The sequence below is a fragment of the Mesocricetus auratus genome, unplaced genomic scaffold, assembly GCF_017639785.1.
Source record: "Mesocricetus auratus isolate SY011 unplaced genomic scaffold, BCM_Maur_2.0 Super-Scaffold_15014, whole genome shotgun sequence".
Taxonomy (NCBI): Eukaryota; Metazoa; Chordata; class Mammalia; order Rodentia; family Cricetidae; genus Mesocricetus; species Mesocricetus auratus.
The window spans coordinates 11,489,613-11,513,519 of NW_024429186.1; the positions used below are offsets into that span (position 1 = coordinate 11,489,613).

At 48.7% G+C, this 23,907-nt stretch overlaps 2 long non-coding RNA genes across 2 annotated transcripts in view; one reads left to right on the plus strand and one right to left on the minus strand.

The window, feature by feature from the left end:
* Nucleotides 1–4,272: 4,272 nt before the first annotated feature.
* Nucleotides 4,273–9,341, minus strand: LOC121139247. Its single transcript, XR_005876146.1, has 2 exons — nucleotides 9,095–9,341; nucleotides 4,273–4,802 (listed from the first exon to the last, which is right to left on the minus strand). It is a non-coding gene; the product is annotated as an uncharacterized LOC121139247 (long non-coding RNA).
* LOC110339783 overlaps nucleotides 9,207–23,907 on the plus strand; it is a 31,345-nt gene continuing 16,644 nt past the window's right edge. Inside the window, exons 1-2 of the long non-coding RNA XR_005876147.1 lie at nucleotides 9,207–9,317; nucleotides 12,259–12,354. This is a non-coding gene — a long non-coding RNA (uncharacterized LOC110339783). The remainder of the gene's footprint in view (nucleotides 9,318–12,258; nucleotides 12,355–23,907) is intronic.

Sequence of the window (23,907 nt, forward strand, 5' to 3'; positions counted from 1 at the left end):
TACACCTTAGCTTTATGCCTGAAACCCCTTACAAAGTTGTCATAGCTTTGTCCTATGCACAAGCAGATGGCGGCTACAGGGCTGAGTGCAGAGTCAGGGGTCTCTTACCCCTGCAGTCTCTTGCCCTTCAGCATGGAGGCTTGCTTTCTGCAGTCTCGTGTCAGAAGTGTATAAACCCTGTCCTTAAGACAGAAGGATTCATTTTGATTTCTTGCTGGGAATTCTGGTTGGAAACATGGCCCCACTGAGTACAAACAGGGCTGTGTCACTGTGTAACTCTTTGAAATACTCCCCCAGGAACAGAAGCCCAGGAGTAGCTTAGGGCCTATGCTGTTTTATTACTCCACGCTCAACACTGGGAGAGCCACAGCGTAGACTGAAGCCAGGTGTGAATGTTCTGGGCAACAACTGGTCTTGGAGAACAGAATGGTGAGTATTGGGATGTATGTCAGGTGGGCTCCTGGAAGCAAGAAGAGGCTCGTGGGAGGGGCCGTGAAGGATACCTGGAAGACAGGGTGTTCTGTAGACGTGAGGCCGCAGACTGACTGGGGGGTGGAGGGTGTCCTTCCCTGACTGAGATCATGGGGGACCTTGCTGGGCTCCTCCTGGGGACGGCTGTCCTAGTCTGGCTGTGGGCCTCCTTTGCCACCCCTCGGCTTCCTTCCAAGAAGTCTGTTCTGTAAGAAGTTGGCCCCGGCTCTCCTGTCTTCACTCAGAGATTGTCATTGCTGAAGCAGGGCCTCGTAGACCTGCAGCAGAGACAGGACGGAGGGCCGGCTGGGAGGCTGTGCAGCTGACAGACAGGGAGATCCGCCTTCCCCTGAGAGAGGCCGCTTCGCAGGAGACCAGGGATACGTGCCCGGGGAAAAGAGACTTCAACTCAGCTGCCACTCGTGGTGACGGCGAGGCGGCTGCTGGAGCCTTCCCTTGTTCCTGGTATGAACATGCTCTTATGGCAGAAACGTGACAAGTCCTTTTCTCTCCCAGGAACATCTCATGCAGATCCAATCAAGGCAGAGACTTCTAGACATGGAAACCGCTTTGGGAAGAAACAGAGGGCTGCTTCATTCTTTAATGCCCGCCCCTCCCCAACCTGCAGCCTGCAGCCCCTGCCTCCCAGCCCCTTCTGACTGTGGCTCCTTTCTTGGGTTCATTGTAGAGATTTCCAACTCTGACTGGGGCAAGAGAGAGAGAGCCATGAGTGCTTCAGGGCTCTGCCCTCTGCCATTCTCAGAAAGAAGGGAAAAATGTCACCAGGAGACGGCCGGGATGGGGGAGGGTGTCCTGCAATGTGGACAGGGCTGCCTGAACCATGGCGCTGTTGTGAATATGAATGTTTCACTTATCTTCTTCCAGGAAACGGAAGTGGAGGTGAGGAATGCTTTGAGTTTGAAGTCAAGAGAACGAGGCAGTCTGCTACCCTGAGTGACGTGGGCGTGGCCTCCGCTCCTCCAGGCTCTCGGGGTTGTTGTCCAAAAGAAACACAATGCATTCTGGAGCCACCATCCGTGAGCTGCAGTTGCTTAGTCTCTGTCTGTCATGGGTCCCTGTGACGCTCTAGGATGTGGACCCAATGCTCAGCACGTTTGCTTTGTCACAGGCTTATTCCTGTGTGGTAGTCTACAGAAGCAAAGGGGACCCTGTGAGGCAGGCAGAAGTGGCCTTGGGGTCAGAGTGTCTCCTGCATTTATAGAGTTCCACAGTCCTGCTGGCTTGCCCAGGCAAGTGGGCAGGACTCAGAGCTGGCCCCTCTGTAAATGCCATTTCTTGCCACTGTCAACCACATCACTAGATGCTTAATTCTAGCCCATTTGATAGAGGAGAAAGTAAGGACAGGGTTCAGTTCTGGGATTTAGAACCATACCTCTCTGATTGAGACTTCTGGGGCTGGGTGTTAGAGAGGGAGAACCCACAGCATGTTCCCCCCATGCTGAGATTCCAGTGGCGCTGTCCCATGCTCCGGCCAGAGCTATTTCCCCAAGCCCCACTCTCGCTCAGCCCTCTCATACCCCACTGAGCATCACATACTTACCGACTGTCTCCTGATTACAACTGGAAGGGGAAGCTGGCTGCCCTTGACATTGCCTCTGACCTCTGTCACCCACCCGTAAAGGGAAGCCCGAGCTGACTCCCTCCCAGCATAGCCCAGCTGCAGCAGAGAGTGTGAGAACCCTCAGAACATGTGCTCTGCTCTCCGTAGCGGCTCAGAGCAGCCCCGCAGCCTCTGCCTGCACACCTCCAACGACGGGGAGCTTGCAACTTTCCAAGGTAGCCAGTGACATATCTGGACAGTTCCTATTGTTACGGTATTCTCATTTGTAAATTTATATATGCTTTAGATATCTTATAGATCCATGATATAAGCTACATACATTTACAAACTATATGTTGTTACATATAAATGTACATGTATTCTATAGTTTATTAAATACACATCACACACAAAGATCCTTTTATAAATTTTCCTTTTAATTTAAACCCCAAATCTTTATTTATATCTTTCATTTTGTTCTGTTGAGATGGGAGTGCGTGTGTGCATGCGTGCGTGCGTGCGTGCGTGTGTGTGTGTGTGTGTGTGTGTGTGTGTGTGTGTGACTACATAGTCCAAGCTGGTCTTGAAGTCACGATCCTCCCGGTTAGCCTCCAGAGTGCTGGGTTACAGGCGTGTGCCCCACACTCCGGGTGGTGCTTACTAAGCTATTTCTACAGTGCTCATCTGTTGCCACCGTTGCCTTCTCTTCTCTTAGCAGTGATGTTCAGAACCTAGTCTCCTCTCTCTCAGCCCAGGAGCTGCTCTTTCCCAGTTTGTGGCTATTGAATTTTGCCAATTTTATAGGCAAGCAGGCAAAGGAGGGTCTCTCTGTTCCACCACAAAAGCTTTATTTCTAGAACTGTCTGCCAGCTTACCCTCTTGCCAAAGGGGCTCTGGCCTAGCTCTTTCTGGAGAAGAGGGACTAAGAACTATTGGGAGGCAAACTGGCCCTTAGGATGCCCGGTGATAAGGAGACCCGGGCAGGGAGGAGGAGCCAGCAGGCTGAGCTGGGAGAGCGGAGCAGGCCTGTACATCCATGCCCTCACTCCTGTCCACAAATCCACGCCACACCAGCTTCTGCTCCCTGAATTCTGCTTTGTGGGTTTTTATTATTTTTTCATGCATTACATCAGTGGTCCCCTTTAGAGTCTGCTGAGACACTTTACAGTGAGGGAAGCTGTCTCTCAGAGGTCAGAGGTCTGTGATCATAGGCAGTAGGAGGTTGGGTAGGTTAGAGCCTGACTCTGAAGTTGAGGCTGTTGCCCTCCGGCCCTTATGTGGCCAGATGAAGAAAGGAACCCGAGGGGAGTTCCTCCAGGGAAGAGAAACTGGAGGGACAAGGACAAACGAATGAGAAGAGAACAGAGAAGTGTGATGCTGAGACGGGAAGGCACTGGGCAGACCCAGCTGGAGCTGCCTGGAAAACGGAGAGACAGAAGGGGTGGGGCTTTACAGGGACGAGGGAAAGGGTGAAACCATGAGCTGGGGCAGGAGGTGAGCGGCAGGGCCAGACCCTGCAGAAGGTCCCACGTGTCTCCCTTCAGCTGTCTCCATTCCTCTGCAGGGGCTTCTGTCCCTTCAAAGGACCCCGACTTTTATACGGGGTAGCCTTCCAGCCAGGTTGTCAGTTGGAAGGACCTGGAAGGAGTTGAAGTTCCAGCTCTGCACAGGGGCCTGTCTGGTTCCAGGCCTTGTGCGGGACCTGTCTTAACAGGCCTTGGATGTCCTGGAGGCTGGCAGCCGCTCAATGGAAACAAAACCCGGAGATCCAGCCACAGAACCGTTTGGAAAGAAGGGGACAGTGGGCGCCCTTTTCAGACTTAACCCAGGTAAAACAGCTGACCCAACACCGCAGCTACCACACCAAAAGCCCTGCTTTCCTCGAAGCCCCTCCGTGAAATCAACACCTTATGTACTATACACCGAAGGGAACCAGCCTAACTGCCAGCAACCAAGGGCCACAGCATGGGAGCTGGTGGCTGTGGTTCCAACTGTCTCTCCACCTGCCTAGCTCTTAGAGTGTCATGGAATATCTGTTCAGAAGGATGACACAGACAAGATGCACCACGGCTGAAGGACCCCAGCCTGCCCTGGGCCCACAGGCTTCCCTTCTCCCCACAGGCGCCATCCTGTGTGGCAGGCTGAGCTCCGCCTCATGGGCCCTACGCTCAGTCCCACTGTGCACTTCAGTGTGCTGGACACCAAGGAGGCTGCAGGACACATTTATTTGGGACTAGGGCTCGGTCTTCGTCACCATACTGAGAACCTCTCCTCCTGCAACCTTCTCCAGTATGGATTTATTTCTTGGGCACAAAAGAGCTATGGGAGACCCAGGGCTTTTCTGCCTCGTAGGGTTTAGGGATAGACAAGCTGGAAGGAAGTGTGGGTGGGAATTCAACCAGAAAGCATTTCTTTGTCCAGGTCTCAGCAGCGCTGTTCCACGGGGAGGATATGTGGTCCAGTGCGTGGTTCCCCCAGCTCTCTTCACTGTGTCCAGTTCTCAGCAGTGCTGTTTCAGCACGGGGAGGATATGCAGTTCAGTGCCTCCCCCCGCCCATCTCGCACACATGCACCACATGCACCCATTCATAGACACGTGATTTAAGCACACCCGTGCACCAGCATGCATAGTGTAAAAGAGAAAATACACATCATTTTTCACAGGCTGTAGGAGGAGCCTGGCAGTACAAGCTTTCTGTTGATCTTGGAACAGGCTGGAGTTAGCAAATTACCCCTCCTTGGAGCAGTCTGGGCATTCCTGGCTTGCGTGCTGGGAAGAAAAGGGTGAAGGATTAGTTTTCTGTCCTCTGCTGGGGCAGTGGGGAGGCAAGTCGTGGCGGTGAGTGAGTGTGTGCATGCGTGTGTCTGTCCCGCAAGCTGGGTGGCTGGGTTTGGCAGGGCCCTACTATGGCTGAAATTCATCTTAGGAGGTCTTTGTTGATGGTTTTCACACTGAGGAATTGTGCTTTGGGGTTGATTTTGTAAACTCCAGTCTCCTTTATGTAGTGATGGCGTTAGCGAGGCAATATGCCAGAGATGGGGACCCTCCATCTCTCCCAGGAGAGAGAACCCAACTCCTCCATCAAAGTCATGCTAGAATACCCCAGCAGGACTGACATCTGTGTCAGCAGCCACCTTCAAGGTAGCAATGACACCGGCCCCATAGAGCTTGTCCCTCTGGACCTGTAGAGCAGCAGCAGAGGATGGGGACTCCACCAGTAGTTGCCTGGGTCGGTGCTCCTGACCCCTTCACTCACCAGCTGTGAAATCTGGGCCAGCTTCTCAGTGCCTTGCATCTGTTTCCCTCTATGTAAGCAAAGATGGTAATGCTGCAGCTGGTCACAAATGAAGGCTGACAGGGCCTTACTGGCCCCTGAATGGGAAGTGTGGGAGGAGTCTGCTCTACGTTGAACCTAAATAACACAACACAACACAACACAACACAGCGCATTCTGTCCTGTGCTAAACCCTCTCTAGGTATTTTTCCTGTAAGATGCTGTGAGGGGACTTCCATATCTTTCCTATAGAGGCCATTTGTGTTAAGGGACTTGGTTAAGGCCATTGACCATGTACTGGATGGGTGTGGGCCAGAACTTGATGACGTCGTGAGCTCCTGGATGGTCACTTCCTGAGGTCACTCACCACCTTTCCCTTGCAGTTTGAAGCAGGGGCGGGGCAGTGGCCTTTTGAAGGTCATTGAGCTTTATGTAAACAGGAAGTGGAGGCGAGGACACTCCCCTATGTGGTAGGGGGCTCCTTGGGGGTGTGCAGCAATCAATTAATAGGCTCACATGCATTTGAAACAGATGGTCTCCAGCAAGGCTCACCCTGTGCAGCATGGCGGCGTGTGTAAGGACGTGGGAGAAAGGGTCTGCTAACTGAATTTGTAAAGCGGTGTGAGAGTAATGTGCTTATGTAAAACCAGTGGACCAAAAATACAGACTAAGAAAACCCAAAGGCCGCACAATTAGTAATAGAGAACAAACATGCTATTTTCCCTCATTTTTTTTCTTGACATTGCCATGGAGGGTTTCCCCTCATTCATCAGAGGCGAGAGCCTGCTGACAGTCTCCAGGAGCTTGGCTGGCAGTCTGGGGTGGGCTAGAGGTGGTGCCAGGGGCCCAGGGACTTCCTAGCTCCATGCCTGGCACTGAGCCTGACTTGTTGGATTTGAACTCTGGATGTTCCGGCTGACTCTAGTCTTTTTAGGGAATTACAGCACTCTGTCCCTCTAGCTATGCCCTAGAGGGTTCTAGAAGGAGCCAGGCACTGTAGCCTTGTGGGTAAGGAGCTCTTGGGAGGGTTAGAACTTTCTGTGGGGAGCCCCCAGTTTTCTCCTGGCCTGCCTTCTATCATCTACGTGGGTGAGTTCTGGGGCAGGCTCTGCTTATCCTGTGGAGGGTGACTGCCTCCCACTCGGCTTTTCTATGTCCTGTTTGTTTTCCCCCTGCCTTGGGAGCTCATGGTTTGTACACCTGTCGGAAGTCCCTACAAACGAATCTTGGGGACACTGGCTCATAGAGTAAGAGAGCCACAGCTCAGAAGACAGCCATCCTACTTGCACCAAAAGTCCTGAACTTGGAATTGCCAGCGCACAGTCCCTGCAAGGTAGCTCTGCCACCTTCTCCTGACGACAGCTATCTGGAAGCACGGGATGGACTGACTGTCCAGGAGGATACAGAACACTAAATTAGCTATAGAGGCCTAGGGGATGCCTGGTCTCTTCCTGAATGTGGCCCTAAGAGTGAGTAGCAGCCTTCTCTGAGCCAAGGTGTCTTGTTCTCTGCCCAGGGCATTGAAGTGCAGAAGTCAAGGAGAGTATTGATGTGGGGTGACCTGTGAATGTTTGCTGTACTCCTGCTGTGCGCATGACACTGTGCTGAGTCACGGTGGTTTGAAGTAAGACAACCGGTCACTCAACAAACCAACCAACGAAATGATTAACCAACGTAAAAATCAACCAACCAGTTAACCAATAGAATGACCAACTTATCAACTAAACAACCAGACTATTGAATAGGTTACTAATTATCCTACCAGTGAATAAACTGACCAATGAACAAACCAACCATTCAAAGAACCAATTAATCAACACAATAACCAACTATCAACAAACAAAACCGCCTAATTAACCCACCAGCTTACTAACTAATCAACCAACCAACTTACCCACCAACCTGTCAATTAACAAACCGACAAATTAACCGATTTACCAATAACCAATCAACCAGCTAACTAGTTCAGCCATCTGTTAACTAGTTGAGAGGCTGGTTGACTGACTTGTCAGTCAGCAGAATAGGAAGCATTGGTTTGCTGAGGAGAGAGATGAAGAAGCCCCACGGCACAGGTGAGATGCCCTCTAGACAGGCGTAGAGAGGAAAGATGGAGGAACCCACAGACCGTGGTGAGATGGCCCTCTGGAGAGGGGTAGAGGGAGAAAGTCAAGAAGTATGGGGTGAGTTGAGCTAGCATGAGCTAGCCCATACTCGTCCTTCCCGGCAAGTGCATTTTAAAAGGACGGAGACAGGATGAAGGGTGTGCCTGTAATTTCCTCGTGAATCCAACCAGCTCTGTGTGTCAGGTGGCATGCCATGAACCAAGTGAAGGTGAGGCTGTGGTGACCTGAGTGGCCTTGGAGAGTCTGACCCTTTCTGAGCCAGGATCTCCCATCAGTAGAGTGAGGTGGCTCCCACCTTGGTGCCAGGGTGGCTGCTTCCTCTCTCCTCTGAAAACTCAGGTCTTCAGAGAAACTCAAGTCACCCAGCCCTGGCCTTTGTGTTATTCCCGCTTTAGTGGGAAAAAATGAACCGAGGCCCTAGAACAACAGTTGCGTTTGTGAAGCCGGGCGTTGGTGTCAGGTGCCTTTAATTCCAGCACTCAGGAGGCAGAGGCAGGGCCTGGTCTACAGAGTGAGTTCCAGGGCAGCCTCCAAAGTTATGTGGAGACACCCTGTCTCAAAAAAACAAAACAAAACAAAACAAAAACCAAAAAAAACAAAAGTTGCATTTGTGCCATTGTAGGAGGAAAACAGAACTCCGCCATTAGCCATGTGACTTATTAGAGGCGCATACAGATGAGGTAATAAAAGGGCGGTTTACTGCTAACCACACCCACTTTAGGCATGACTAAAGACGTATTACGGGATGTAGGCGGTCAACTACGTCACTAGCCAGGCCCACTTTTGGGCAGGGCTAGGGCCTTATGAGGAAGGAATAAAAGACTGAACAGCGGAAGTCTCTCTCTCTTTTCCAGCTTCCAGTTCGGCAGTGGAAAACTACTCGGCTCATCTGGGTTACTTGTTTGTCTCTTGTGAGTAATTTCTACAATAAATACTTTTACTTTCAGTAAGTGTGCCGTTTATCGTTGCAGCATCATGCCATCTTTAAAAATTTCCTTTTAGCAAGGGTACTTGCTTAGTGTTTATTGAGAAAACACTAATTCTGTCTGCTGTGGCATGAATGTGGTTTGTCTCCATCAAAATTCCTGTTGAAGTCTGGCCACCAGGTGTGGGACCTAATGCCTGTAACCCCAGCATTTGGGAAGCAGAGGCAGGAGGATTATGAATCCCAGGCTATCCAGGGCTGCACAGACCCATCTTAAAAAGAGGAGAAACTTGGTTGTTAATGTTGTCGTGTTGGGAGATGGGAGAATTAAAGGAACCAATGTGTTTATCTTGGGACTAGATTACTTGAGTTTGGGCACAGATAGTCAATATTGGTTGTTAACATGATAAGATCTAGCGTCACCATGGATACGAACCTTTGGTTAAATCTGAGAGGGAGCTTTTAGACTGGATTTTTTTTTTTTTTTTTTTTTTGGTTTTTACGAGACAGGGTTTCTCTGTATTGTTTTGGAGGCTGTCGGTCCAGCCTGGCCTCGAACTCACAGCGATCCTCCTGCCTCTGCCTCCCGAGTGCTGGGATTAAAGGCATGTGCACCACCACCGCCCGGTGCCTTAGACTGGATTAATGGGGACAGGAAGACCCACCTTAACTGCACACAGCAACAGTCCCTGGGCTGGGGTCCCAGACTGTGTAGAAGGGAGGAGGCACAGGGACTCACCTCTCTCAGCTTCCTGAGTGCAGACGCCATGTGACCAGCTTATTCACGCCCCCAGTGCCTTCCCTACCACAGTGGACGGCGTTTCCTCAGACTGAGAGCCACAGCGAACCCTTCCATCCTGAAGCTGCTTTTGGTGGGGTCCTTTGTCACCGCGTGAAGGAGAGCAGCGAGGAGAGCGACTCGTCAGTGGGTGCCTCTCGCCGTCCGCGGTGCTCTTCTGCAGGTAGCTGCTCCTGCTTCTACTTCCTGTGGAGCCGGGGCTGCACGAGGTCCTCACCTGGAGCTGAGCACGTGATGAGCCACACCCTCCGCCCTCCCCCCAAAGCCGCAGCCAAACCCGACTTCCTTTCTGCATTGTCCTCTCTCAGGCATTTCTTTCTAGCTACAGAACACAGACTGGGATACTGTTCTTGGCATCCTTGCTGGCCTCAGCGCCCTAGGTATCCTAGGTGGGTTCTGTTCATGTGCAGAGTAGAGGGTGGGCACTGGAACTGTCCAAGGCTGTGACTGAGCCGTATTTACAGCCAAGGGCCAGAGTTACACATGAAAAGTCTGTGTTTTCACCCCACTTTAATAGTACCTACCCTTCTGTGGGGACTTGCTCAGTAATATTGGCTGGGTGCCCAAGTACTATATGGGACTCCTCTAGACTTGGGCTCTGGCAAATTTGATTTTTTTTTTTTTACTGAAAATTACCCATTTTCTAACATTTAAAATGTTATCGAGCCATGTGGCCATTGCTGTCTCGGGCAGAAAACATCTTGGATGAATTTGCATTTTTAATTCTTGGCATTTTTATTTTGCTTCGGTTCCCAAAGAACATTTTTTTCCTTCTGGGGGGGGGACTAAAGAAAGAAGGCGGCCTGTAGCAGGGCAGGAGTGCCAAGCAAACATAATCGTGTAGTAATGTGTGTCCCTCACCGCTAATTACACCACATCTTACCATGCACTCCTGAAATGGAGCCTGCCCGCCACTCTCCAAACCCGTTCTCCTGTAGCCACTTAATGCAGTGACACGTGGCTCCTTGATGGGGGGGTGGCTTCTCCCCGGGGTGGCTGCCAGGGCACTGATTCTGGCTAGTGCATGGGGCAGCAGGTTGGGCCTGGTCCTATATGACAGATCACAGGTCCTATATGTCTTGAGCTCTCTGGTAACCTGTCTCACTGCCGGGCACTGGGGCTCTTGACATGACTGACAGAATTAGGCCAGATGGTGTTAGAGCCACACAGGGCTTTCAGAACACTGGGCCGTGTCCTAGATGGGGAAACTGAGGCTGAGAGAAGGAAATGAGAATGGGATTCCCTTTAGTGTCCAACGATAAAAAACTACCTATGAAAGCCAAGCGGCCGAGAAGTTGGACATGGGTCTGTCTCAATCTTGAGTTTGGGCCGAACAAGAACAGGGTATGTGCTCTGTGAGGGCCACTATGAGCTCAGGCCACCTGGCCATTTTCCTTCATTTCACGGTTCAGGGAGCGGAGGCTCACATCTGTGTCTGCTGGAGATGCAGTCTGAAGCTCACCGTACAGGCTGGAATGTTGGAAGACCCAGGATGGACAACAAATACCCTCTGATCTCTAGACCCCTTGCTAGACACCAGGGGTCCCTGGGTGACTAGGCAGACAGGGGCTCTCCCTATTGGGAATAGCATTTTGGTGAGGGGAGCACAGAGGAAAAAACTAATGCGGCTGATGTTTTCACACTCAACCAATACATACGGAAGAAAATACAGAAGGGTGGGTGAGAGGGAGGGGCCAACCAGGTGGTAATGGACTGAACCCAGCTCCACTGGCATCTGCTATTGCTTGCTGTGCAAACACGAGCAGGTTTCTCAGTCTCTCTGTGCTCCCGTCTCCACATCTATGTAATGGAATAGCAACGGTATATGCTACATAAGGCGGCTGTGCAAATGAAGGCAAGCACACATATGATATTCGTGTGCATGCCATGCTTAGCCAAGAGCCTGACGGAATACCCCTCCGTCCGCGTTGGGTGCTACTGGGCATCTAGTGCCAGCGTACAGATCACACAGTGCTTCAACTCCCCTCTCCCTTCAGCGACTCCCTGGGACCAGTCAGACTGCTTTACTGACTGAGGAAGCCACATTTGAATTTGTTAAAAAACAAAAACAAAAAAGAAACAAAATAAAAAACTCAACAAAAGCCCCAAACCAAACAAACACTGTGTGACCGGGCGTTGTTTCCTTCAGCCGGCGCCTCCTTTCACAATATGGTGTGATGGGTCGGGAAAGCTTGGCCACAGATGGCTCGCTTGGTACCAGCTCTGTTTTCCAAACGGCGGGCTCCTGGGCGTAAATGGTACTGTTCCGACACATGCTGCTGCCTGGCTCTCCGGAGGCTCCCACCAGAGCGTACTTCTTGGCCCACAACCCCAGGTCCCGCTCTCTTCCTCCAGATGGTGGCCATCAGAAACTTCCAGAAGGTGGAAAATGGGTGCAGATATTCAGGGTAACCCCTCCTTCTGCCAATGCCCCCCTTTAAGACTTGCTTCTAAACCTGTGGTGTGTTAGCATAACCCCCCGGGGAAGAGTACCTGTGGGGAACCTTGAAATGATGTCACATCTCTAGTCATTGGTGAGGCTGGGACTTGAACCTGGTTCTTCTCGGTGTGGTCCTGAGACTACTGTTTCTTTCAGTAAAGATGTCCCTGCCCAGGAGTAGTCCCGAGTGCCCTGTCAGAGGCGGAAAGGGGCCTTGGAGGGTGGGATGATCATCTCCCCCTGGACGAAACCTCAGATCTGACACTTCCAGTCTGAGGCAGCCCATTGGCTTAGCAGGTTACTCCTTGACCCCGAGTTCCAGGTCTCCTCCCCCCACTTTTCTCTCCCCTCAGGAGTACATAAACCATGGGTCCACGTTATATATATATGTATGTTCTTTCTCTGAACCTGAAGGTCACCTGTCTGACCAGACTGTTGGCCAGCTAGCCTCTCAGAACCGCTTGGCTCCTCCTGCCCCTAGTCCTGGCTTACAGATACATGCTGCCCTGCCTGGCTATGGCTGCCATGCTTGGCTGTGCGTTTCTCTTTACTTATTTTCAACATGAGTGTTAGGGATAGAACTCAGGTCTGCATGTTTGTAGGGAAGGCACTTTATCAACTGAGCCAACTCTCCACTCACCAAAGTCCAATCCTTACTTTATAGGTCAGAGGTCATGTACACAGAGCAAGGGCCAGAGGAACAGTCCATCTATGTGGTGCAGCGCCTGCAAGGAGTTTACAAGAAGAATCCTGCCTCACAGTAAGCTGAATTTTTATTGCCTTGTGCCCTGGCACCTTTGAACAATGCCAGGGGATGGATTTTCCCTTCTGAAATAGTCGTTTGTGGTGCTAACATTTTAGATCATTGGTGTATTTATTAATAAGTCTAATAAGCTAATCTTCAGCTGTAAGTTCACATTCCAAAAAACCAACCCTTCTGTCTACGAAGTGTCAATACAGAACTTGAGCTATTTGGTCCCAGCACTTGTGACGTCAGCGACAGGCACCCATTAGGAGAACAGAATTCCTAACAGCCTGGTTCACTCTAGACCCTTGCTGAACTGGGGCATCCTGTGTCTTAACAGTAGATATGAAATGTGACAACAGCCAGTACCTGCACCTATGACCTAGGACAGAGGACACAGGAGTCCAAGGGCCGTGTGGCTAAAACTTGATGTGTGGACTACTTTCCACTTGGAAATATGGGCCCTGAAGGGCTTGGGTTGCCTCTCAGCTTCCCCGTCCACTGGGCGTGTGAGCAGTTCTGTGAGGTCCTGCCTTCGTTTCTGCAAAGCAGAGATCACAAAATCTCTCCAAATGGGATCCAACGGGCTCACCTGGTTTGGGATGCTTCTGTTGGGGCTGCCCCTGTCCCACTCAGCCATTGACTGTGAACTTCCTTCCTCACTCCTGGCTTCTTCTCTTCCGGAAGCTTCACTTGGTTCTGGTTCCTAAAGAAGGACCCGTTCTTCCGGAAGGCGCCGTCTTTCTTCCCACAGTAACCCAAGGCATGGGTTAATGGCATTCGTGTGTGCTCAGCGGTTGTGGTAGAAAGACGTTGTAGTGTGTCTGTGTTGACAAGTGGAGGGCTCCTGACACAGGTGGAACCCTTGAGATCATACTGGGGAGGGGGGAAAACCCAAGAAAGAATGTGGTCCAGGAAGCCGGAAGCAAAAATACGTCCTGGAACATTTCATTGTGTTGACTCAAGAGCCAAATCCTGCAAGACAGGCACTGATCATCTGGGGGCAGGTCTTGGTGCCCCCAGATGGACTGTGGGCCTTTTGGCTTCCAAAGCAGATGTTATATGGAATCACCCTAGGGACCACAGCTGACTCCCTCTTCCAGCCCATCCCTTCCCAGGTGGACTGTAAGCTCAGCAAACACACCTGGGGCTCTCTCCCAGCTCAGCGATGAAGGTCACAGCTAGGTCTTTGTACTGTGTGCAGAGAAAACCTACATTTGAAGCTTACCGTGTACTCTGGGCTTGGGTGGTGACCTCCACACCTTTTAAATGCTGAGTTCTTGGAAGTATACCTCACCCTTGGTTTTCAGGGGGAACATGGAGATCCTGCAGTGGGACAACTCGTGGATTCTCTTAGGTGCAAAAAGCCAAAGGCATCAGAGGCAGGAAAGGAGGCAGGGCTCTTCTAATGTGCTCTTCTGTTTCTATGACAGAACACTGACAGAAAGCAGCTTGGGAAGGAAAGGGTTCATGTTACCTTATAGCTCACATGCCATCACTAAGGGAGCCAGGGAAGCAGAGACCACAGAGCAGTTGTGCCTACAGGCTTCCTGGATGACTCTGGTGCATACTTACCTACTTTTCTTACATAGCCCAGGGCCAGCAGTGGGCTGGGTCCTCCCACATTGATCATCCATCAAAGACAGTCTCTTAGAGACATGGCTACATGCCAATCTGATCAATCCAGAGACATTCCTCAACTGAGGTTCCCTCTTCCTGAGTGATTCTAAGTTGTGTCCCATTGATAACAGAACTTACAAGAGCAAGGATGGATGGAGCTGAAGGAGGGAATCTGTGTACCAGAAAGCAATGGGGCCTTCTAGGAAAAAGAAGTTCTGGTGTTCCCACAATCCTGTGTTGCTGAGATCAGGTCTTATATTTCTGGAGGGATTGTGGAATTCCTGGGTGGTATTATAAGGCTGTGTTGGCTATTCTTGTTTGTCAACTTGACTACATCTGCAATGAACTAAAACCCAATGGCTGGGCACACCTGTGAGGGATATTTCTTAATGAAATTTTTTGAAGTGGGAAGACCCACTTCTAATAGGGCTCTTTTGAGGTGGGGAGACACATCTTCAATCTGGCCCACACCTTCTGAGGGCAGCCTTTGTAAAGGACATGGAAGAAGGAAGCTTTTCTCCCTTGGCCTGCTTGTTTGCACTGCCACTGGCATCACAGCCTACTTCTTTGGGATTCCAGCACACACCAAAGACCAGTTCTAGCAACTACCCTTGTGGACTGATCACTGTGGATTCTTGGCTTTTCTGTTGGTTGACATCCAGGAGCTCACATGCCATCACTAAGGGAGCCAGGAACTGAAGCAGAGACCATGGAGCAGATGAACCACAGCCTGCAAACCATTGTAATAAATCACACCTATATTCTACAAATTATCCCACTCTAGAGAACCCTGAGTAACACACAAGCCAACCCATAGAAGGTATCTAGAACATTTTCCAGTTTTGGGACTTGAACTCATGTCTTACACAGAGCAAGTGCTTTACGACTGAGCTCCATCCTGAGGCCTAACCTGAGTTCAATGCTCTGCTTGTGCAGTATTTACAATTTTAACCATTGTGAGCAAGGGGCCCATGGTTTCATTTTGTTCTGGCTTCCACAGTTGACATGTCAGTCCTGCTTTAGAATGGGGATGGTGGTGGCACAAGACACTTTGGCTCACAGTCACACACTGGATGCGCTCTGCGGCCTTGATCATGTGGGCCCAGCACCCCAACATCCTTTCCTGCGCACATACTTTTTGAATTCCTTCCCACTGGAAGTCATAAGTGAACCTGGACCTGCCTGTAGAGGAGGCCAGAAAAGGAAGCGCTCACCAAGCAAAAACTAAATAGTGTTTCCATAACTTTTGCTGAGACTGCCTTATCCATAAATGTAAGCCACACAAATGGTATCCCATGTACCATATAGTCTATCAGAGGTCCAGAGAAAAGTAGCATTTGAGTTTTTTAAAAAAGGAGAATAGTTAGGTGTCATGATGCCTGTAATTCTGACTTTCAGGAGGCAAAAACAGGTGAATCCCTGCAAGTTTGAGACCAGTCTTGTCTCTATATTAAGTTCCAGGCTAGCCCAAGTAACAGAACAAGGCCGTGTAACAAATAAACAAACACTGAACTGTATAAATACATAATAGAAAGGTGTTTTAAAATAAGGATTATTTTAATGACAGGTACCTGCATTTGAAGTAAGAAACAATAACAGGCATTGAAATGCGTGCTGGTTAGTTTTTTTTCTTATGAACTTGGCACACATTTTGTATCATCTTGGAAGAAAGAACTTGATTGGGAAAATACTTCTATCTTATCGGCTTCTAGGCAAGTCTGTGGGCATTTTCTTGACTGATGTGATGCCAGCCCTGGGAAGGTGGTCCTGAGCTGTGTAAGAAAGCATCTTGAGCAAACTATGGTGAGCAAGCCGGTAAGCATGGTTCCTCCATGGACTCTGCATCAATTCCTGCCTCCAGGCTCCTGCTTGAGTTCCCTTCCTGTAAGACGAAATAAGCACCTTTCTCCCCAAGTTGCTTTTGGCCTCAGTATAGATCACAGCAATAGAAAAAAAACCTAGGACAAAATAGAAAGAAAGCATAACTGTTTAGTAAAACCTAAGCGTTCAGCCAGACACATGAATTAAAATAGTCTTCCCAACTCTAGGACAAACTCAAAGGCAGAAATTGCTAAAGACCTGACTTCTGAGGCTGGGGCAGGGGTACCACAGGTTCAAGGACAGGCTGCACCACACAATGAAACCTAGCCTCAGTGGGACTGCTGTCTAATGTACACGAGGCTCCGAGTTCAATCCCTAGTATGAAAAAAAATGAGTAAAGACACAGAAAATAGAAAACAGAACTTAAGTCAAAAGGAGGCATTTCAGTATGTGCAATAGACAGTCAAGACAACAGAAATAGCAACTTTGAGTGAAATACAGTGATGTTGAATATGGAATGAAAGCCTCCAATACGAACTTAACAAGATGAAAATTGTTGGAGGAGAAAAGAAAAGACCAAAGAGAATTCAAGCAGCAATGGTTGACGTATACAAAGAAAGACGGATGGCAGCCAGTGAGGTTGTGTGTGGAGTTGTAACAGCTGAGAACTTTCCAGAGCCCATAAAGAGCCACACTCCGTCACCCCTCGTGAAGCTGCAGAGCATGGATGGTAAAGAGAAAGTCAGGAGGGCACCAGAGAATGAAATACACACTGTTTCCCACAAAACAGCTGTCAGACTGCCAGCTGGTTTCTCAAGAACAGCAACATATGCCAGAAGAAACAGAAATACGTCTACGAGGCTGATGGAAAATAACTATGAATATACAATTCCATTCTAATCAAACTATGATTTAAGGGGCAAAATACCATAAAGATATTTTCAGACAATAAGATCACGGGATAGAAACTACACACATATGTTCCCTAATGTAATTATTACATAAAACATTGAAGCAAGCAAAATATTCTAGAAGGAAGGAATGAAATATAAAATTAAAATGTAAAGATAATGGAATGAATCAATGAATACTCTTTAAATCAATAGTAAAAAAACCAAGTTACTATAGAAAACTTGATTTATTAACAAAAGAAATAAGAAGGGAAACTAAGAAATCAAAGGGAAGCATGAAGGGATGCAGCTATACATGTTACTAAGTGCAATAAATGTAAACCGATTAAACTCACAACTAAAAGACAAAGACTTCGATTACATTAAAATCTTACAAGTATATGATGACTTCTGAAAATTGAAATGTAGAGAGGGTATACAAGGTATTTAGCAACCAAAAGGAAAGTAGCATAGTGTCCTTATTGATGGAGATATAGAATTTAATATGAAAGCATTACAAGTAATTTTTTTAATTAGAAAGGTCTATTTTACGTTGATAAAAAGAATAACCCTCAGCTGGGGGGGGTTGATCCCAGATGCCTCAGGAAGAAACAAATGAGCAAAAAGCATCAACATATGGACTGGTTACAATGTGGAGGCCAAGGGCAGGGGAATGCAGTGGCTGTGTTTTTACTAGAGGAGGATGCTGATGACACCTAAGACTGCCAGGTACAAATGATGGATTTGTCATGATGACAGTCGTTCTGTGAATCTAGTCACACCTCCCAGCTACATGAAGAAAAAGTGGCCACAACAATGAGAAAAGAATGATGAAGTGCGTGTGCATGTGTGTGTGTGTGTGTGTGTGTGTGTGTGTGTGTGCGTGTGTGTGTGTGTTGGTATGGAATCTGCTCCTATTTTGAGGTTAAACAAAACCCTTCAAATAATCCACAGGTCCAAGAAGAATCTTAAAGGAAGGAGACGATATTTTAAATGGAAAGATAAAAAAGAAAGCATAAAAATTCTAAGGGAGAGAAATGCTTTTAAGCATTTCTATGAGAAATGACTAAAGGCTTAAAATAGAAGCTCCAGTACTCCACTTTAAGGAAGTAGAGCCTGGGCATGGGGTGAACTCCTCAAATCCCAGCATTCATGGGGTTGAGCTAGGATCACTAGGCTAACCCTGGGCACATAGTTAGATGCCCCCTCCCACCACAATCTAAACAGAACAAGTGAACAAAACAAGCAGAAAAGCAACTGAATGAAAACCTAAGACAAGCCAAACGAAGGACACCAGAAGAGCCGCTGGCAACAGAACAGCAAATATAAACACTGGAGAAAGAAATGAAAGGAAACCAAAGCTTGTTCTCCAAAAGCATGGATTGTACTGATTGGTCAAAGAGGTATCTGGGGTTGTCTACTAAGTAGGAGTCAAAGAGGCTATTGACTCCTATTACCATGGAGCCTGCAGACAATCAAAGGACACAAGCCACCACACAAAGGTCTGCAGATGCTAAAATCTATGCAGTTCAAATCTTTTAGTGAATGACTTAGTATTTGTGTATGACATGTACACATCCTTCCACTTAAGTCAACTTTAAGTTACTAATAATACTAATAAAATATAAATACTCTGTAAATAGTTGCTGGCTAACACAGTTCTAAGGAACTATGTTAAGGGAAAAATGTCTTTTCAGCATGGGTTTTCCCCCCATGTTTTTAATTGAATTTGCAAACGAAAAGGGCGACTGTATCAGCAAGAATGATTAGAAATGCACAGTTCTTAGGATCAAATTGAATGACGTATCAAACCCACAAAATACCGTTGAAGGAAATTTATACCTAAATGCATGGAATGATACTAGAAAGTTGGAGGTGGTGTGGCACAAGGCAGACAGTTGCTGAGATACTGGGGGGCGGGAGGGGGCTGCCTTTCTCCGACAGAACCCTAACAACATCTGTGAGATACTCAGCCTCCTTGGCTGCTCCTCCTGTAGTCATGTCTGGCTGCTGGACTCTCCCTGAAAACAGACAAGACCCTCATTTTGTTTTTCTCCTTTTGGCTAGAAGTCACTTCAATACAGCCTACGTCTCCAATGGCCTCCTTAATCTAAAAGTCATACTGCATCAATTCCAACACCATTGTTGGTTCTTTGCCTTTAAATCAAGAACCAAATTTGGACCAAACAGCAAAAATGTGTATTGTGTCTGTCTAGAAGTCTTAGTGGTGGCTCAAAGACACTAATTGATAGCTAAAGACTGAAATGGAGAACAATAAGTACTTAGAGACATTTTGGGGATCCAGGAGGCAAAACTAAGGTGCCTTCTTCCAACCAACATGTCACCGGTTGGTTAACCCGGCTCCTTCTATTACCTGGTGACACACATGTCCCTGTAGGGCTCAGGTGGGCGTCTCTGGGTCAGGAGACTGGACCCCACCAAGACTACGTACGCAGCAGGTGCTTCATAGGAAAAGTGGCTGCTGACACTCTGAGCTGAGACTGTCACATGTCCCTGAACCATGAAGTGTTGGCTTAGTCTCAACTTTCAGGTCTCCATCCAAATGCTCTTATATCAGAGTGTCTTTTCTAGATGACTCTACCTGAAATTGTGTTTCTTTAAGTTCTCCTCCTCCATCCTCTTCCTCTCCTAATCAGCAGCCTGTTGATTTCTTCAGATGTATTTATTGTCTCTGACTCTGCCCTTGCTCCCTCTAGGAAGAGGAGCAAACTACCACCTTATGATGGAGGCTTCTGTCCCATATGGACTCACAGCCACTTTGCCCCAGATAAATACACAGATGCTATATTTATCATAAAATTGTTGGCTGATGGCTAGGGCTTCTTACTGGCTAGCTCTTCCTTAATTACTTACCCATGACTACTAATCTATGTACTTCTACATGGCCTTATCTTATCAGAGAATGCCTGGCATGTCCTATCTTCCCAGTCTCTACATGGCGTCTCCTCCAGGTCTCTCTCTGCCTTCCTTTTCCCAGCATTCTCCTCATCTCCTAGCCCTGCCTATCTTCCTGTTTCTACTGGCCAATCATTGTTTTATTCATCAACCAATAAGAGAAACATGTGTACAAAAGAACACTCCCCATCAGCCATGCGTCCCGAAAGTGCAGACTTTCACCAACGCTGCCTTGTCCATCTCTGCATTCCCACCCCCCTGAGACCTAGCTAGCATCTTGTAGACATCTGTGGACCAGGTGAACACGAGTGTGCCCATGGTCACATCCCACTGAGGTGGCAAACCAGCCTCGCTTCCTTCATGGGCCCACAGGTAGTATACGGAGTCTAGTCTACTGAAAGGACAGTCACACACAGAGCACAATTTCGGCCTGTCAAGGCAATTACCACTTCTAACATGAAAGCAAGTGACATATAGATGACTGCAGATGCATGGATTAAAGCAAACAATAACAAAGACTAAAGAGAGTTAGCAAGAGGGGAGAAGTCAACAAAACTTCAAACAAACAAACAATGCCCTCCCCCACAACTGCTTTCTCTGTCTCATCCTTCTCCTTCTGAGTCTTGGTCGAGCTTTGCTATCTGCAGCGCTGTTTCCAAGGCTGGTGGGAGAGTCCTAAAAAGAAATCAGAGAAGCTTGCCTACAAAAGCCTGGAATCCTGGTATCTCTTTTGTTTTCACCCAAGTCTGTGGCCACTGACACTCCTCTTTCGCGCTGCGGGTGGATAATAAGCCCCCTTCTCAGGCATCAAACTGCTCTTATACATTTTAATGTGACCTTAGACGGCGCTTTTCAGAAATCAGAGGCCCATCTGACTGCACTTGAGTTTGAATTGAGCTAATGGTGTTCACCTCATCTTTAGATGCAAAATTGGAAGATAAAAGACCTTGATGTGAAAAGAAGGGGCGGGGGGATGTGGGAGCAGTGGGGGCTGGATGGGTGGCAGGGGGCAGGAGCGGGAGGCAGATTAGAGATAGGGCTAAAAAATCGTGTGATTGCACGGCGATAACAGAGTGTCTCCTCTTTCTCCAATTCCCCATGGGCTCTGGGATGTCCTTAATGCTTTTTAGTTTTAATGATAGAATCTCTTTATTCCTGGACCAAGAAAAAAATGTTTCTGCATATGTGGCTAGGAGATATGCTGACCTTTATCAAATCTTACTTTTTAAGAAATCAGATGCAGCAGTTATTGTAATATACCAAGTTCCCAAGATGGGAAAAAAAAAACCCAAGAGAGGGAGGGAGGAGGAATCCAGGTGGTTTAAATTTGATAACGATGCTGTACTCCCCTTTCCACGACTGGCGATTGTCTTTCTGGTTTATAAAGGGCACCGGGGTGATGGTGAGCCCTTGGGTGTCATTTTATGATCAGAGAGAAAAATTTTAAAATGGGAGCACACTTGGCTCCTGTCTGTGTCTCATGGACTCAGCCTCAGCCCTCACAGGGAGCCAAGTACACGCAGAAGGAACCAGCAGGTATGGCAGGACCAGCCTCCACCCAGGAAGCCCCTGCAACTCAAAGAAAAACAACTGTGTGTCCTCTGGAGACAGGCCGCCTGGTTCCAGTTTTGACGTGCCTGCTGTCTGTCAAAGGCCACAAGAAGGCTTCCCGCCACTAGGACTCAGCCTCCCCAGGATGGAGGAGGCCAGGTGGGCCATCCATCAGTCGCACACCTGGTCTGCCTAAAGGAGACAGCAGCAGGGAGGGGCTGTGGACATCAGTGGGACCCCAGGGCACCGGGGAGAGTGGATCCGAATTTCAAATTGCTCAGACAGGAACTCAGGCCTCCGGGTGCATCCATGCAGGGCATGTTTGTACGGATTCATCAGAGCAGAAGGGGTGATGGGTTAGCGTCTGGACTCTCCAGCAGCTGCCTACATCCAGAGATTGGGTGCTCAGGGGTTGTAAGTCCTGTGTATTTGTGTATCTGACTTCTATGTTGGGCATGCTGACTCAGATTCAACAGTGAAAGGCACTACAAATGGGCTTTGACTTTTAGCGCCCATGCATACGTGTGCGCTAAAACTGTGTGTGTGTGTGTGTGTGTGTGTGTGTGTGTGCACGTGCCAGAGTGCTCAGGGGCACCTATATGCATGCAAGCATTGATGCATCTGTGCCTGGGAATATGCATGCAATTTGTGTGTATGTGTGTGTAGAGGTCAAAGACAACGTTGGCTGTTGTTCCACAGCACTCTTACCTTATTTATTTATTTATTTATTTATTTATTTATTTATTTATTTATTTATGGCTTTTCAAGACAGGGTTTCTCTGGGACTTTTTGGAGACTGTCCTGGACTAGGGCTTGTAGACCAGGCTGGTCTCAAACTCACAGAGATCCACCTGCCTCTGCCTCCCGAGTGCTGCGATTAAAGGTGTGCGCCACCACCGCCCAGCTTCACCTTATGAATTTAAGGTAAGCATCTCTCACTGGCCTGGGACTCTCCAGATAGGCTAGGCTGGCCGGCTAGCGAGCATCAGAGCTTTGTCTGTCTCAATCTTTTCAGTTGCACAGGTATTGCAATTGCCACCGCATCTGTCTTCTTAAAAATGGACTCAGATAACGAGATGATGGGACAGACTTAGTAGACTTCCTAGGGGAGGCCTCACACTTTCCATGGAGCAAATGGGAGGACGGGGGAGTAAGGAGAGCGGGAAGAGAGGAGGGAGGGGGAACTGGGATTGGAGTGTAAAAAATAAAATAAAAAAGAAAGAAAGGTAAAAAATGGACTCAGGACATTGAGATCATGTCTTCAAACACTGAATTTACTAACTCATCTCCTTGGCTCCTCAATAATCTTTGTTTAGTTTTTAAAGATGTGAAGATGTTATTTGTTCCCACCCACCATAGCCATTCTGCTCAGGGACCTTCCTGAGAATGACCAGGTTCTGAATGGCTTTAAACAGGCTCAACCTAAACAAGGTGACTTTTGATGTCTACTTCCAGCAGAATTTCCTGTGTGGCCCTGACTTGGGACAAGCAGGTGGCAACCCATGTTAACTGTAGCTCACGGCATTCATGTAGCAGAACGTGACAAGTATACGTGAAATGTCCAAAATTTAACATACATACACACACATACACACACACACCCCAAAACAAACAAACAAAAAACTACTGTTAATGTGCCTTTAGCCTGATTTACTTATGCTTCAGGAACCACACAAAAATGTATGTGAATGCTTAGTATGTTTGCCAGTGGATGAGTGAGGACGGTGAGCATGGTCACAGTATGTTGAGTGGGACCTCAGCACAGGTGAAGGCCAGACTTGGGAACAGAGGTGAGATCTTGGTGAGCTGGTGTAGGTGACCGAGACAGAGAAGTGACCTTAAGTCACAGGCTGAATGCAGACCCAGCTTTGTGGCATCTGGAGAGGTGGGCCCATTCCCCTGCCCTTCAGCTCGGGGGCAGATGGCTAAGGTGAGTCCGCTTCCTATCGTGGAGGGATGAGGCTTTGAGGCTAACTTGCTGAGAATCCCTGGGGGCACAGCCAAGCTCCAAGCAGACTCTTCCTCTCCAGGTTCCAGTGTGCCGGGCCTTCCACTGTCCCTTTTGTCCACAGGGTGTGGCCCTCTGGGAGGACAGGCTGGCTCCTTTCCTGGAAGGTACACCTGTGGAGTGCATGGCCTGGCTTGTGCTGGGAATTCTCTTGGTGCCAGGGCCTGGGAACTTTCTTCCCATTGCTAACCCTGGTCCTGAGGGGAACTGGCCCTGCTCCTCCTAACCTTGTCCTGATCAGTCCTCAAAAATGCAGTCTTGGAGGGTGGAGGCTAGGGAGGGCCACTGGGTCAATTCTTTGGATCAGGGCCATCTTGTCTGAAAAATTCTTCAGGTTTTCGTGTTCCTGCCAGGGCCTCTGAGATCCTGGCCTGAGTTCCCCTAACCCGGTCTGGCTACCTTACTGAGGCGCTAGTGGGTGGGGCAGGGGCAGGGTGGGGCTCAGCTGTGTCACCTGCGGGGGCTGGCTTCTCCCACCCCAGGAATGTGCTGACAATGTTGGTTTTAGCGTGTCCCCCCCACCAAACCTCAAGGGCATCTGCTCTAAAGGACTGAGGATTTTGTGTTCCAGAACTGGCTCTGATCTGAACTTCTGTGACTGTGTGTGCTGTGAACAAAGTCTTCTAACACAACCTACACCGAGCTTCCCGGGACAGCCTGGTGTCCTCTTGAGCTTCAGTCTCACTGGGGTTCAGTACAGAGGGCACCCACCCTGTGGGTCTTCAGAGGAGGACCAGCGGCCTGCTGTAGCCTGCTCGGAGC